Source organism: Pteronotus mesoamericanus, unplaced genomic scaffold (genome assembly GCF_021234165.1).
Source record: "Pteronotus mesoamericanus isolate MK-2021 breed Mesoamerican mustached bat unplaced genomic scaffold, CSHL_Meso_final scaffold_21, whole genome shotgun sequence".
Lineage (NCBI taxonomy): Eukaryota > Metazoa > Chordata > Mammalia > Chiroptera > Mormoopidae > Pteronotus > Pteronotus mesoamericanus.
Genome location: NW_026555310.1, coordinates 21,525,386 through 21,533,529, shown reverse-complemented (window position 1 = coordinate 21,533,529; position 8,144 = coordinate 21,525,386). Strand labels below are relative to the sequence as shown.

Sequence of the window (8,144 nt, the reverse complement as noted above, 5' to 3'; positions counted from 1 at the left end):
TAGCTATCTAAAAAGTATTAAAAAATGACTAGTTTGAACATTTCTTTGAGCCACAACTTACTTGCTTTTGTTGATTGTACTGTTCAAGAAGTCACATAGGCCTGTGTATAGAAATCTTAGGTTTAGCCCTCATTTTTAAACCTAGTCCAGTTATCATCCTCTGTTGATAACTTCTATAAAATAACATTTAAATATTATTTTATTTCTATTCTCTTAGCCTCCACCTCTTTAATGTTTTATTTCTTAGGAAAAATGGCTGAATGTTAATATTTGTTAAATCTGCCTTATATATACGTGGTTGGTTGTAATTGTGTCCTTAGTATACCTCTATACGTCCTCATTATTTCATTGTTTAAAAGTTAGGGGTATTTGCTGGATGTGGCTGAAATAAAATGTTGGATTATAGAAAATGGAATAATAGCTCCTTCTGAGACATAAAGCCACGGTTCATTATACAGTAGTTCTAATATTGACATATGATTTTAGTTTATATGGAAATGCACTGTTTTAGGACTACCTCTTCAGTTTCATTCATTATCATATAAAAAGGGTTTGTCTTCAGAGTATGTGTCCTTGGGAACCCTCCTCATTGCTAGGTAGACCAGTAACAGCCCTAAGATTCACATTCAGTTGCCCCTGATGGTTACTAAGCTAAAAGGAACCAAAGAGGAGTGGGGGAAGGACTCATGGTGTCCTGACCAAATGAGAGTTTTAGTCTAATGTTCACTGAGGTACAAAAAGCCCCATTAAGCCTCTGAGGAGTCCAGAGAGAGCTAGAAGGTAGTTACAGCTCTCAAATAAGTTCCATTTTAGTTTGTATACTTAAAAGGTAACAAGAGAAGAATATGCAAAGGAATGGTGAATATGATAGGAATTCAGAAGCAGAAAGACAGGTCTGTGAAGTCAGCTGCTTGGTAAGAATTCAAGGTGAAAATAAGTCCTAAGGTGGAAACTGAAGGGTGAGAACGATTCAGATAAAGAAGCAAGGTGGGAGCAAAGGCTTAGGATGAGGAGGCCTACAGCCATCAGGTAATTTTTCTAAGAAAGTAGAGGTATGGTGTAAAAAAATAATGTGGAGCTAAATTTCCAGATGACTTCAATGTAGTGAAGGTAAAAGAGGGAAAGATACAACGTGAAGTAAAAGTCTTGTCTGTTCAGGGGACAGTTATAAGTAGTAGTTAATACTTTGTTGAAAAGTATAAATATATTTATTACTCTTCTCCTGCATTATATGTTCATCATGAATTGGAGCTACCGGTCAAGATACCCTCTTTCTCTATATTAATGTTATTTTAAAAGACATGCTACCTTTTCTACCACTGCCCCTTGGGTAAATGAAGCCTGCCTTCTTCATCCCAACAGCATTTTCTGATTTCTTATCTCAGAGAGTGTTACTGGAATCCCCAATATTTTCCCTAGAGTTAACCTACCTGTGCACACTGGCCCAAAGAAATACACAGAGAGGAGTTTACAGTATATTTAAAATATTGAATTGGCCAGTATGGAGGCAGGGAGTATGACTCCCTGATGGCATACAGTTTCCAGATTCTTTAGGGCAAAAATCACAAGACATCATGGGTTTAGGAGGGGTTTGTGGTGGTGCTGGGGGCTGTTGGATTAGAGATGAGGTAAGGGTAATGAATCATATCTACCGGTCTTGAGAAAAGTCCTGAGGTCTTTTCTTTCGTCCCTCTGTCTGGGCTCATGAGGAAGTAACCAGGGTGTTTGTTCTATGTCAGTGTTCGGTAGTTGAAACATAACTTAGGTCCAGAGGTTATCTTTAGCCTCTGTGCAGTCCAGACCTTGGGGCCATTAGTCAGGTCTGAGCTGCAGTCTTCTGCTGCCTGGGGCATTGCTGGTTATTCTGGGAAAAGACTAGGTCTCTGAGGGGTAGATATAGAGACAGGGATAGGATTTGTTTAAAATTAAATTTAACCAACGTCATAAGGCTCCTTGGTTTTGAGAGAGGGAAGAGGTTTTCTCCAGAGAGGATATTTAGGATTTAGTCTCTCCCAGAAAGCCCTGGGCTCCTTATGCACATTGATCTACCTCTGCCCTAGTCACCAGCTTTATATTCTAGGAAATTACAATGAGTAATAGACTGGATGGAATGATGAAAGATACTTGTGACACTCTAATTACAGAACATTACACCTTCCTGAAAGATCTTTGCCTGTAGAATAGAGTCACTCTAGTGACTCTTAAAGAAATAAATAAGGTTCTTGCAAATGATATCAAAAAATGTCTTACTCTGCCATATGTGAAAATACTGCCATAGTACTGACTTTGCTACAATAGAGGTCTCGAAACATGTTCATTTCTTTGTCTTCTCTCTTTAGGTACCACCACTCCTGTTATTTGTCCCAGTTGTTGATCCAAGAGGTTTTCTTTTTTCTCTTGAATCTTACTTAGCTTATTTTCCATTCAAGTAAATCAATAAGAGAGCAATAGAATTAAGGGAAAGTGTGTTTAAGGCTAAATCCAAGAGTGAGGTACAAGAATAAGAAGAGAAGTGAGGTAGGAGGTGGGAAAGAGCCAGTGAAGAATGTTGAAATCAAGGAAGAGTTGGATTTCTCACTTGTAACAAGAGGTATAAGTTGGTGTTACTTTTAAGTATTCCAAATGTCAAAAGGTTTTGTATCTGGTATTTATCATATGCTTATGTTTTATCATATGCAAAGATTCAGATCCTTGAATTTGTTAGAAACAAAATTCAACTGAGTAAATGTAAAGATCACATTGGCTTTATTGAATGACTTATGAATTGGGAAACATCTCACCTAGCAAAGAGAGGAGCTCCAAGGAGCTGTACAAAATGGAAGGCTTTTATAGGCAGAGGGTTGCAGGGACAAAGAAAGAGCAGATTACGTCATTGCTCTTTGGGCGATGGAAAAGGTCTGTCAGGTGGAATGCCTCACTACTGACCAGAAAAGGTTAGATCTGGAAAGGCTAAAACTGCAATTAAGTTGGTTTTCTGGGACCTAGCACAAGAGACTCTGTTCTTAGCCTGTTGTTTCTTAAACAAGGGGGGGGGGGGGGGAGAGAAATTTTCAAATATCAGAAATTTAAATACAATTTTGGATAAATCAAGATGTAACACTAAAAAACCTTCATCAGAATTCATGGGGGCTAAAAAAAGTTAACATTTTTCCTCCTACCTTCTAAGTTCTTCTAGCTGGGCTAATACTAAAATTAATGGAGACATTAGCAGGAGAAAAATCAAATTTTCAATACATGAGCATAAGTGCATATAAGTATGAAAATTCCAAAGACTCTGAGGCAACATTGGGTATATATGACATTCTGGTCAAAGGAGAAAAGTGTGGAAAGTGGTTTAGATTTCAGAATTGAGAATGGGGAATTCAGAGGTAGTTGAAGAACAACAGCATAAACGGCAATAAAATTCTTGCTAGGCAACTCAGAAGCAAGGGCGAGGGGTAGGGGGTGGTATCTAGCTAACAGGTCCGTCCCTGAAACCCTTTTATTAATCATTTTTTTTATTCTTTTTATTTTTTTATTTTTTTTATTTTTTTATTTTTATTTTTTTATTATTTTTTTTAATTTTTTTAATTTTTTATTTTTTTTATTTTTGTAGGCTGGGAGGTAAATGAATAGAGCAATGCCTTCTATCCAATCATCTCTCCTAAGCCAGTGTTTTAATGTCCCAAAGTTTAATTAACAGAACAGGGAAGCTGCCCTGAACTGAACTCAACACTTTGGAATATTAATCATTTTTAATTCAAATTAGGCTAAAGTGAATAGCTTAAGATTTACTTTCTGGAGTATGTTTTTCCATCTGAATCTCTTAGGCAGTAAGAGGGAGAGTCGAAGATTCTTTCTGAATCTCTTGTTTCTTAATAAACGTCTTAAAATCAACTTTGTTTCCTTTCAAATGTGAAATTATCATGGAGAAACTTCTAAGATTTCCTTAATTAAATAACAGCAGCCCAGAGGGTGGAAGGAAGAGACAAGAAGAGGTTGATTTGGTAACAAATGCAGGGCCAGCTGATAAGACTGCTCACATTCCTGTGTGTCCTTTGGCATTTTGGATTGACTCCCAGGTTTCTATTTCTTCCAGATGAAGGCTATTTAAAGAGAATAACCAGGACCCATTTGACCCCAGGAGCTTTCACTTCTTATTTTCACTTCTTATTTTCTAATCTCTTGCTCACAACCAATTCACAGGAAGGGATACTTCTTCCTTGAGTGTTATCAGTGTTAGGGTTCTTGGGTTGCCCAAGACAGAAATCCATAGGAAACCCCAAAGAAATTTCCACACAGATTTTATTAAGCTTATTCTTGAACATAAGGGAGGCAGCACAGAGGAAAAGAAGGTCCTCCAAACTGGCTTGGGGACTGGCTTTACTTGAATGCTTTTATAAGCAGGGGACAAAGTGGGCTTGCATGAAAGGCCAGCTTTTTAAAATCGATTTTGGCGGGGGGCGGGGGAGGGACATGTTTTTCCACTAATTTATGCATTCATTGGTTTATTCTTGTATGTGCCCTGACTGGGGATTGAACCTGCTACCTTGGTGTATGGGGATGATGCTCTAATCAACTGAGCTACCTGACAAGTGTGAAAGGCAAGCTTTTTGAGAAGGCGTGCTTAATAAAAGGTTCCAGGAGTGGAATTTTTCACATTAGGGTGAAATTACTTCCTTCATTAAGTGGCTTGACAGCTATCTTGCACCTTTGCGGTAGGGTCAAGTTGGCAGACTGCTCATTACCACCACCCTAGAGAGGTCAAACCTGGACCAACTGTGCATGTGTGTCAGTAGTTTCAACATCAGCAGTTAAGAGGAAGAGAAAATCAGTTACGTCTGTATTTTCAAGTATGGAGTGGAGGGGTGGTCATATTCTTGAGGTCGGCCTACCTGGCATTCCTTCTGACCGCATGGTCTTAACGTGGCTTCCTAGTTGCTAGGTAATTTTATCCCTCTGCCCAACTCCCTAGGCTGCCCAATGAGGACTGGGCACCCATCCCAGAGCTGGCTGGCCTAGGCTTTACCTTCTCCCACCTCCTTTATCTGAACACAATGTAAATTCTTTCAAAACAACTTACATCTTTCTGTGCCTGGCTTAATATATAAACAACAGTTGTTAACCCGGACAGGTGTGGCTCAGTTGGTCAGGTATAATACTGCAAAGTGAAATTTCACCAGTTCAATTCTCAGTCAGGGCACGTGCCTGGGTTGCGGGTTTGGTCCCTGGTCAGGGCATGTATGAGAGTCAACTGATCAATGTTTCTCTTTCACTTTAATGTTTCTCTTCCTCTCTTTTTTTCCTCCCTTCCCACTCTCTAAAAATAAATAAACAAAAAAATCTTTAAAAACAGTCATTAAAGCCAGGACAAGGGATGTATTGCCTTTTCCACCTGGCACTTGCAGCTGGTGGTGTAGACTTTATGCCCCAGAACCTGGTGTGGGGGCCACAAAAATATTAAGACTTTTCCTCTCACTTTCCAACTTGTTCTGGCTTGGCTGATAACCAAATTTGCAGAGACAGATTAACAGAAGTATATCAAAGCTTAATACATAAACTGGGGGAATTCACATAGGTATAATTATTCCATGAAAATTCCAAAGACAGTGAGGAAACATTGGGTATACAAGACATTTTTAGACAAAGGAGAAGGGTGGGAAAGAGGTCTTGGATTTCAGAAGTGAGAATGGGCAATTTACAGGTAGTTGAGGAAGAGCAGAACACACATGGAGGGCAAATCCTTGCTGGGCACCTCAGAAACAGTGAGACACAGATGGTATCTAACAGGCAGCTCTGCCTGAAGCCCTCATGTTTACCATACTTAATTCAAATTAGGGTGAGGCAGTATCCTAAGATCTTCCTGAAGTGGATTTCTTTGTCTGAATCTCTTGGGCAGGAATGGGAGGAGTGTCAAAGGTTCTTTCTGAGTCTTTTGTTTCTTAATAAATAGCTTAAAATCAGAGTCTCCAAAAGCAGCTTCAGGGTGCCAGAATTTTAATCCATTCAGTCACCCTTTGAAGCTAAATTGGTAGACTGCTTCATGTTTCATTGATTCAATCATTCGGTCCTGAGAATAAGTCAGCTCATTTAAATAGTTTGAGTTTTATTTCAGAAGACAGTGATGCTGATGAGCTCCCAAAGTAAGGCCTGTATTGTGTAAGTAACCATAAAGATATTTAATATGGCATATGTCTATGAAAACAGAAGAAAAAAATGAGGTTAATGAGGAGAGAAAATTAGAAACCAGTTTTTGAGTCTTTAAGCCTGTCAGTTGAGAAGATTTCTAGATGTAAGACTAAAAGTTTATTTTGCTGAAATGAAGGCAGGCAGTGACTATCTGATAGATTCTCCTGGTATGCAGTTTAAATGTCTCCGGTGATGTTATCAGGCACTCTGGTAAATTCTTCATGGTTTACACAGCTTCAGCCACTAAAATTGTTGAAGCTATTGTTGCAATTCCTCAAGTTTATGTCACATCCTTTAGCTGAACTCTGCAATTTTAAGACTCAGAAAAATAAGTTTTTGTTCTCAATAATTCCAATAATTATAAGTCAACGAATGGGAGAGAAATGAAACATTAGTTCGAAGACTTATAGCCAAATATTTAAACAAACTAGAAAAATTCAGGATCCAGTCCAGTTTACAGGTGAAAAGTAACTTTAAAGGCAATTAACTGGACTAGAATCTTGCCACTTGTCAGATATGCAAGTGACAAGTTGGTCACTTGTATATCATAGATTCTATGGAAGCACAATTTCTCTCCCTAAAATCACCTCCATTTTTCTCAAAAATAATCAGATTAAAGACTATTTACTGCATAAGTCTAATTTCAATAAATTTGGCTAACTTATTTGCATAACTGCAACAGGAATAGTAATTAATCATATAGGCTCTTTTAAATCTGCTTTGCTGGAACTTCATAAGGAATCCCCAGATTGAACTTTAATTAGCCTCTCAAGGCTAAAAGTCATCAGGCTTTGCCTGCAATACTCATGGATTTGGGTGAACTCTTCAAGTTTGAGGTCCCTTAAAATGTCTCAAGGTTCCTTCTTTGCCATCTCCCAGGAAAGCAACCTTCATTCCTTACTGTGGGGGGACCTCAACCCATGAAGTCCCCTGGAGCCGTGGATGAAATAAATCTACCAACACATGATCTGCGTGAGGAGAAAAGGTTGGCCAATTCCTCAGGGGAGAAGGGCCCTGATCTTTTTCCCTAGGCTTTTATTGAGTTCAGCAGGAAAGGGAGCACACAGCATACACATATATCTCATTAATCAATGTCACATAGTGTTGACCAAAGGTGAATAGATATCGTTCATAAGTAACAATTGCAAGAACATAGGGGTCTCCTTAAATCAGGGTCTGTTAGATGGCATCATGCTAGGTGATCAGGACAACACTGTGCTTGGGAACTAAATATCCAGTGTATGTTAACTTGATTAATTAAAACACATTATTTTTAGCAGGATAGGCCTCAAAGGAAATAATGCATTAGTTTTCTTCAGGCCTGATTTCCCCAGGAGGCTGCCTGTGCCCATATTGGTTTGTGCCTGCTGGCCAACATTCCTGGTTTTCCAGCTGAGACTTACAGGTCAGCCCTTATTCACATGGGGCTACAGCTCCCGATACCAGGCAGGGCGGTTCCCCACACCTTCCCTGGAAAGACTACTGTGAATTATGTAAATAAGATGATGCCAGAGGCATCCAAGGAGGCCAAGAGAGGCCTCAACTTGATAGTGGAGTCCAGGTTCTTGTCATTGCAGAAGAAAGAATTCAAGGTAGAGACAGAAAGCTTCAGTGAAGCACAGTGAATTTATTAGAGCAGAAGCACACACTCAAGAAGGGAATGCTGGCAAACTTTGAGAACACCCTGCCATGGGGTCTGGGTAGAAGGTTTTTATTAAATGTAGGCAAGGGTGGAGTAGGCTGGTCCTAAGCTTCTGATGCTGGTGAGGTGACTGCTGGTGCACAGCAGTCACCTCCTTCCCTTCTATCTGTGTAATGATTTTTTTGTTGTTGTTGTTCTCCTGGAACTGTCATGGTGATTTTGATGGTGGAGTGGTTTCAAAACTGCAGTGTAAATACATTATAATGATATTATAATGGCCCTGTTGGTCACTTGTAGGTCTATATGACTGCCAAATTTGGTTGAGATCTGTTGC

General features: G+C 39.2%; 1 non-coding gene across 1 annotated transcript; it reads right to left on the bottom strand.

Moving 5' to 3' along the window:
* Positions 1 to 3,587: 3,587 nt before the first annotated feature.
* On the bottom strand, positions 3,588 to 3,722 carry LOC129085172 (small nucleolar RNA SNORA36 family). Its single transcript, XR_008530671.1, has one exon. It is a non-coding gene; the product is annotated as a small nucleolar RNA SNORA36 family (small nucleolar RNA).
* Between the last annotated feature and the right edge of the window lie 4,422 nt (positions 3,723 to 8,144).